This window comes from Asparagus officinalis, chromosome 1 (genome assembly GCF_001876935.1).
Source record: "Asparagus officinalis chromosome 1, Aspof.V1, whole genome shotgun sequence".
Lineage (NCBI taxonomy): Eukaryota > Viridiplantae > Streptophyta > Magnoliopsida > Asparagales > Asparagaceae > Asparagus > Asparagus officinalis.
In genome coordinates this window covers 18,483,025-18,491,104 of record NC_033794.1, presented here as the reverse complement: position 1 = coordinate 18,491,104, position 8,080 = coordinate 18,483,025, and the positions used below count along the sequence as shown (strand labels likewise).

Sequence of the window (8,080 nt, the reverse complement as noted above, 5' to 3'; positions counted from 1 at the left end):
TACCAGTGTTTTCAATGCGCGAGGCGCAAGGCGCGGCGCAAAGCATCTTTACGCGGACATGCGCAAGGCGCAACGCAACGCGTGTGCCCGAGTGATGCGAGGCGCACACCGCACACATAATATTTCAATATATGTAATCAAGCGCGAAAGAACATGTTTTTAGAATTTACATGATAAATAATATCTTACTACAAAATCACAATATAATGCCTTAATTTCTAATGCTAACACCCAACATAGTAGCAAATTTCATAAATTTTCAAATCAAATGTTAAATCAAGACTAATATCCAAGTAAAGGATTAGTCATGGTCCTCAATCGAAGGCTATTAAAAAGGCCTAATGGATTTATTTTGCTTTTTGGGATATGGAATATCAAGTATAAAGACTCGATTGAAATGTTAACAAACAAAATTATATGAGGATATGTACTACATGCATCCTGCACAAAGTAAGGATGTACGCGAGGCGCAAAAGGCGCTGTTGCATCAGATGTGGGTCGCTTCGCCACCGTCCCGCATCGTAAGGCGCATGAGGCGCAATGAGGCGCGCGTCTTTGAAAACACTGCCCAATACCCTTAACATCCCAGTCATAGAGCTGATGAGAGGAGTTTGTTTGATTCCCTCGACATTTCAGTCCCTGAACTGATGAGAGGAAGAGTGTATATCTCACGGAGATGAGATATATCACTTTCGATTCTTGTTTCCTCTGAGAAACAAGAATTTTGTTGAGATCTTACTCTTGTTGTGCAGCTGAAGTGCTGTCGAAATTTTCACTGCGCACAACAAGGGTTTGAAGAAACAGGTGAACAAGTGTTGGGTCTGAAGCCTGATCGATAGAGGAGATCATCAAGAAGTTAAACCCTGCGGAGGTGTCAACTTTGATGAAGCTGATGAAGTTGTCGGCTGGTGAGAGCGCGACAAAACCATCGAAGAAATTGGAGCTTCCGACCATCGATCTGAAGCTTGATGGACCAAGTACTTACCTGAGCTGGTCGCGACGGGTGAGATACACCCTTGCAGGGAGGAACCTGGATGGTTACTTGACAGGAGAAGCTACAGAGCCGGATGAGGACTCGGAGGGAAGAGATGAGTGGAAGTCCACTCATATGTTGGTATACATCTGGCTCCTCAACTCGTTGGTCCAGTCGATCGCCGTAACAGTGGATGACATTAAGAAGGTGAAGGACGTTTGGAAAAAGTTGAGGAGGACCTATGATGGAGTGGAGAATAACCTGAGGGTGTTTCAGATTAAGGGAGAGATCCGACGTCACAGTCCAGGGAGATAGGACTGTACAGGAGTATGCCACAGAGCTGGAGCGGCTGTGGCTAGATTATGATTACTTCTCACCTCGGGCGAGCTACAAGGACCCGGGATGTAAAGAACGGGAGGTCTTTCTACAGGAGAGGACTATGGTGTTTCTCAAAGGATTGACATCAGAGTTCGCTCAGCGAATTGTATTACTGCTAGCTCAGCCGAAGATTCCCACGTTTGAGGAGGCTGTCTCTGCTATGATTCAGGAGGAGATTCGCATTCGGCTACAGGCGGGGACAGGTGGACTTCCTGTGGTGAAGTCAGCACTGACAGTCTCTAACAACACTGGATCCAGGAGAGAGACTCGGCAGTGCTACAATTACGGTACAGTGGGTCATCTAAGACATGCTTGCACCAAGCCACCCAAGGAAAGAGATTCGGGTGGACGTGGACAGTTCGGAGGTCGTGGTCATGACCGTGGGGGTCGACGAGGTAGAAGAGGAGCAGGAAGCCGGGCGAATCTGATGATAGCAGAGGGAGAAGAAGAAGCTGAGGTGATCTTTACTGAGGAGGATCATGCTCTCCTGACGATACTCAGGAGGAAGCAGAAAGCAGCAGGGGATGGGGACTTGAGGAGTGGGACTGAGGAGGCATCCACTTCGTTCTTCGTCAGAGGCAACACTGCTACCTATGCTCATCCGACCAAAGGTATTGATGACATACATGCTCTTGCTTCTATGTCTCCTGACAGATCATCAAAATGGATAGTCGACTCCGGTGCGTCTCGACATGTGACAGGTAATGCTAGTGAGTTCTCATCATATACTCACCTAGCATCGCCTGATAGTATTCAAACAGCTGATGGTATATTTCAGCCGGTGGTTGGTAAGGGTACAGTCGATTGTACTAGTTCTGTAACTTTATCCAATGTTTTGCATGCTCCTTCCTTTCCGGTCAATCTTTTGTCCATTAGTTCTATCATCCTCCAATTAAAATGTATTGTTTCTTTTGATATTCCCAAGGTGATTTTCTAGGAGAAGGAGACAGAGCGGAGACTTGGGACTGGCACATGGCGTAGTGGATTGTGCTATCTGGATCGTGAAGGGCTGGATTCAGCGTTAGTGTCAATCGTGGAGAAATCAGGAGTAGGATTTAAAATATCTGGATCGTGAAGGGCTGGATTCAGCGTTAGTGTCAATCGTGGAGAAATCAGGAGTAGGATTTAAAATGAGTGCTGAGAGTGAGTTAATGCTCAGCGTTAGTGTCAATCGTGGAGAAATCAGGAGTAGGATTTAAAATGAGTGCTGAGAGTGAGTTAATGTTTCATCACCAGCGTCTGAGACACTCATCCTTTAGTGTTTTAAGTAGATTGTATCCATCTTTATTAGAGAAAACAAATAAACAGAAACTTGTGTGTGATGCATGTGAGTTTGAAAAGCTTACTAGAAGCTCTTATGTTAGTTCTGGTCATAGAAGTTCTCATGCATTTGACTTGGTACATTCAGATATTTGGGGGTCTTGTTCCATAAGTTCTATGAATGGATACAAGTATTTTGTTACCTTTATTGATTGTTTCTCTCGTGTTACTTGGTTATACCCGATGAAAAATAAGAATGAAGTGTTTGGTTGCTTCCAAAACTTTCATAGGAATGTTCAGACTCAATACGGAGGAGTGGTGAAGGTATTGAGGTCGAATAATAGGACAGAGTATACCAACAGAGCGCTTGAAGAATATTTGTCAGCTCAGGGAATACAGCACCAGACAACCTGTCCATACACACCAGCTCAGAATGGGGTTGCGGAAAGAAAGAACAGACATCTTTTAGAGGTTGCTAGAAGCATGATGATCTCTATGAATGTCCCGGAAACATTATGGGGGCAAGCAGTATTGATCGTTGTAACACTGATCAACAGAATGCTCTCGAGAGTACTGGATTGGAAGTCTCTGTGTGAGACGTTGAAGGGAGATAATGGTGGGATTCTTCCACTTAAAGTGTTTGGCTGTGTGTGCTTTGTGAAGGACAACAGGCCATCCATCGGGAAGCTTGTCCTTAGAGCTGTGAAGTGCATCTTTGTGGGATATTCTGTTACTCGGAAGGGATATGTTTGCTGGAGCCCGGTGGAAAAAAAATTATTTGTGAGCATGGATGTGCACTTTCGAGAACTCGAGCCATATTACACCCGGAATGTAACTTCATCCATTGGTAACTCGCCCAATACTAGAAGTATGAGGCGAGAGGAGGAGAATGGTGAGAGATCGGTGAACAATGTGGAGAAATCAATTTCGAAATCAATTTCTGTATCGATTCCTTGGAAGGGAGAATTGGTTGAGGAGGAGCAGGAGAATGAAGAAGAAAAAGAAAATGAGACAAGAGGTGTTAGGTCCACGGTTCAGGGGAGCTACTAACCTATAGTAGGAAGGGGAAGCAAATTATAGGAACAGTACCTACAGTGTCACTAGTGCTGCCCAGTCTCTTACCAACGCCTATCCCGACTCCTGAGACACCGACACCACCATCAGATTCATCCCAAGGTGATAACATTCCTCTTCCTACTACTCCCACATCAATATCAGTACGGAGGACTACTCGTAGTAATACGGGAAATCCTCCCGATAGATATGGATGAGATCTTGCCCAATTTGTATCATATTCTAACATTCATCCTGCACATGGAGCATTCATTGCATCATTGGACTCTGTTACTGTACCTAACAATTGGTAAGATGCTAAAAAAGACCCAAAGTGAAAAATGGCGATGCACGAAGAGCTAGGGGCCTTTGAGAAGAACCGCACTTGGGAGTTAGTAAAACTATCAAAAGGAAAGAGAGCAGTTGGATGCAAGTGGGTCTTCACTGTGAAGCAGAATCCAGACGGACAGGTTGAGCGTTACAAAGCTCGTCTGGTGGCAAAAGGATATAGTCAGACATATGGGATCGACTATGATGAGACTTTTACACCGGTGGCGAAGATGAGTACTATTCGAACCTTGATCTCTCTGGCAGTAAATGATGGATGGAAGCTACACCAATTAGATGTGAAGAATGCATTTCTTCATGGAGATCTGGTGGAAGAGGTATACATGGAAATTCCGCCAGGATTCGACACAGATCAGACAGTGGGCAAGATCTGCAAATTAAAGAAATCTCTCTATGGGCTGAAGCAGTCTCCCCGCGCTTGGTTCGACAAATTCAGGAAAGCTATGCTAGGTATGAGGTACCAGCAGATTAACGCCAATCATACCGTGTTCTTTCGACAAAATGAAGGTCACATCACCATACTTGCGGTATATATGGATGATATGATTATTACAGGGGATGATGAGAAGGAGATTGCCCAACTCAAAGTGAGACTGGGTAAGGAATTCGAGGTGAAAGATCTTGGCTTGCTTCGATACATTCTTGGAATAGAGATAGCTCGAGGAGCGGAGGGGATTATCCTATCCTAGAGAAAGTACGCACTGGATCTTCTCAAAGAGACAGGGATGTTAGGGTGCAAATCTGTAACTACACCGATCGATCAGAAGTTCAAGCTGGGTGCTGAAGCTGGAGAACCAGTTGATCGTGACAGATACCAAAGGCTGGTGGGCAGGTTGATCTATCTGAGTCACACACATTCCGATATTTTTTTTGCAGTGAGCGTGGTGAGCCGCTACATACATGATCCGAGGAAGGATCATATGGACGCTGTATACCAGATTCTGAGATATTTGAAGAGTGCCCCCGGAAAAGGGCTGATATTCAGAAAGAATGAACATGTGAGTATTGAGGGTTACTGCGATTCTGATTGGGCTAACTGTGCTGATGACAGGAGGTCCATCTCAGGATACTGCATTTTTATAGGAGGCAACTTAGTCTCGTGGAAGAGCAAGAAGCAGTCAGTGGTGACGAGATCGACAACTGAGGCAGAGTATAGAGCTATGGTCTTAGGAGTCTCTGAGTTGCTATGGTTGAAGAGTATGCTGGTGGAGCTGAAGCTGGATCAAGGAGCTAAGATGAAGTTGTGGTGTGATAACAAGTCAGCTATCAGTATCGCCAACAACCCAATGCAGCATGATAGAACCTAACACATCAAGATCGATAGGTTCTTCATTAAAGAGAAGTTGGATAGTGGACTACTGGAGCTAAGTCATGTTTCAACTAAGGACCAGACAGCAGATTGTCTGACTAAGGGACTTAGCTCATTAGATATGATTAGAGGATGTGACAAGATGAGCTTAGTAGATATCTTTCGCCCATTTTGAGGAGGAGTGTTGACATATTAAGTATAGTTAAGAGGCTTATTTGTAAGATATATTTGTAGGGCCTATATAAGCCCATATTATCTCACTTATTGAATTAGGGTTTTCATATTCTATTATTTCAATTCAAAAAATCTCACTTATTGAATTAGGGTTTTCATATTCTATTATTTCAATTCAAAAAATAACAATTTGAAAGATTGACTATTATCAATTTTAAGAGTCCTTTTCTATTCTAAATGGTAGAGTTTTTTTTGAAACAACTCCTTATAGTTTTTTTATTATTAGGAAAAAGTATTATCTATATTGATTTTAGTTGATATTTAACAAAGGAAAATCAGCTTTCTCATGCTCCAATAACTTCATTCCCAGGTCTCAAATTTATAAGGATATTACATCATTACATTTTTTGAAAACTATATCTTAGAAATATTGGTGTATTTTTGAGCAAATTCAAACTTTAGGATATAAAACTTAAAAAAGATGTGACCTTAGTGTATTAAACACAATTAACCTGTTTCATGTATAATTTTTTGTGGAATTAACCCTTTTCATATAAAAATTTAGAATAAATTAGTTTAATATCTACTGCACGTACATTTGCACATTCTGCAGGCCTGCAATGCTAGTGTTCTATAATAATTTTTGGTCATTGATATCTTGTAGGACCTCATATTTGAGGTTGAAGTTAGTTTGCATTGACAAATGTTTAGTTCACTTGGATTATGTCTGTTTTATTTAATATTAGCATTTATTATGTGGTAGTTGTGGTCTCATTGATATAGGACATCTAGTGTGGGGATTGTGGGTGTGATTAATGCATTCTAGATTATGTGGGTTGCAGGAGTATGGTCTATGGACTACTCAATGTGACACAGATGTAGATTACAATTATTATTTGGATCTATGCTTTTGGTTTTTAGCTTATAATGAAAAACTTGTGTTGCATTACGTCAGGGGCCTTTTAATTTCTCTAATGATTGTTTTGTATAAGTAAATTCTATGAAAGGATACATGACATCAATTAACTGGTGCTTCACGCTATACTGTAATTGCAATGGCTAATAGTACATAGACCCCCTTGCAGTATTGTTGTTTAGTTTTCACTTTAATGCCATGTGGTTTCATCGTTGCGTATAGGGCCTAGCAGCGAATGGCAACTCACATGGGTGAGTTGTTCCTCTGGAAGAAGAGAAAATGGTAATGACCTTGATTTGTTTGGACGGATTAAATTGCTTAATGAAGTTTGGGTATATTATCTGATGCAGCTTCATTCCTCCCATGAGTTTTATTTTTTCTGTCCTGTCTGCCATGATCTGGTCCCAACCTTGGGATAAAGCAGAGCTGCTTTAGATAGCTCAAAGTTGTTGCATGTCTACATAATGAAATATTTCTAGAATAAATTTTGGGGGCAGCTGAGGGTTGTTATTGTAAGCTTTACCACTGATTTACTTCCAACTTTTTACTGCAAGGTCTTTGAGGAGAAGCTTTGTTTACTTCTGTTACTTTTCAGCGAAAGGTCTTCAAGAAAAGCTTGGTTTACTTTGGACATTAATAATCTGATCTCTTTCATATACAGGAGTGAGATATCTATATGTTTTACAGTGTGACCAGACATATCCACAGTTAGCAAGCTCATTCCTTTAGAGTCATCATTCTTTCTCTACTAGTTACCTATGAGATGCTGCTCTGTAGTCTGTAGATTTAAAAGCTTAGCTAGGTGGCTCTATTAATACTCAATCTCTTAATTATCTTACTTTTGTGTAGAGATATTATTTATGATTCTGTATGAAATGTATAGGTCCATTAATTAAATGTAAGGTGAATAACTTTTATGCAGCTTCACAGTTGTAACATTCAGTGAACTTTGTTCTGAGCAGTCAGGATATAGGTGGTGGAAAGTAGAGCTTTGAGAGTGGTCATATTGTTTTCATAGTTGTCCTAGGTTATCATAAAGATGTTTTTGGCTTTAAATCCTAAGTTTGACTCCCATTTATTTATAAACCCACTTACTTCGATCTATATCCATACATGCAAGATACTTTCTTTTTGGCTTTAAGCCCAAAATATTAAATGCACCTTATTTCTATACAATATTTACAAAACAACGTTAAAAACGCCAAGATGCCCTTGTCTTCCTCCACCTCCTCTTTTAACCCATAACCCATTCTTCTCCCTCTTCTCATCCTCTCCACTCGCTTCACCCCTTTGTTTGGGTTCCTCTACCCTCACAATCTCTCCTCCTCCCTCTTCTCCTACCTTGAGCTCCTCTCGTCCACTTCTCTCCTTTCTCCTTCCTTTCCTCTGCCACCTCCTCTCTCCCTTCTCTAATATGTGTAAGTACAGTAACAACACATAAATATAGCAACAAAATCTATAACTATGGCAACAACAGATGTAATTGTAGTAGCAAAACCTATAAGTCTAGTGACAACCCACGTAAGTATAACAACAAAATCTGTAAGTATAGCGAGGAAGCATGTAAGTATGCAACAAAATCTGTAAATTGATGATAAGAAGGAAAAAGAGGTGAGATGTTGGGGGAGGAAGAGGGATGAGATGGTGAAGGAGAGGGATGAGGTGGGGG

At 41.5% G+C, this 8,080-nt stretch overlaps 1 protein-coding gene across 1 annotated transcript in view; it reads left to right on the top strand.

Moving 5' to 3' along the window:
- Positions 1–8,080, top strand: part of LOC109820096 (pyruvate kinase, cytosolic isozyme) — a 19,806-nt gene that overhangs the window by 1,237 nt on the left and 10,489 nt on the right. The window lies entirely within an intron of this gene.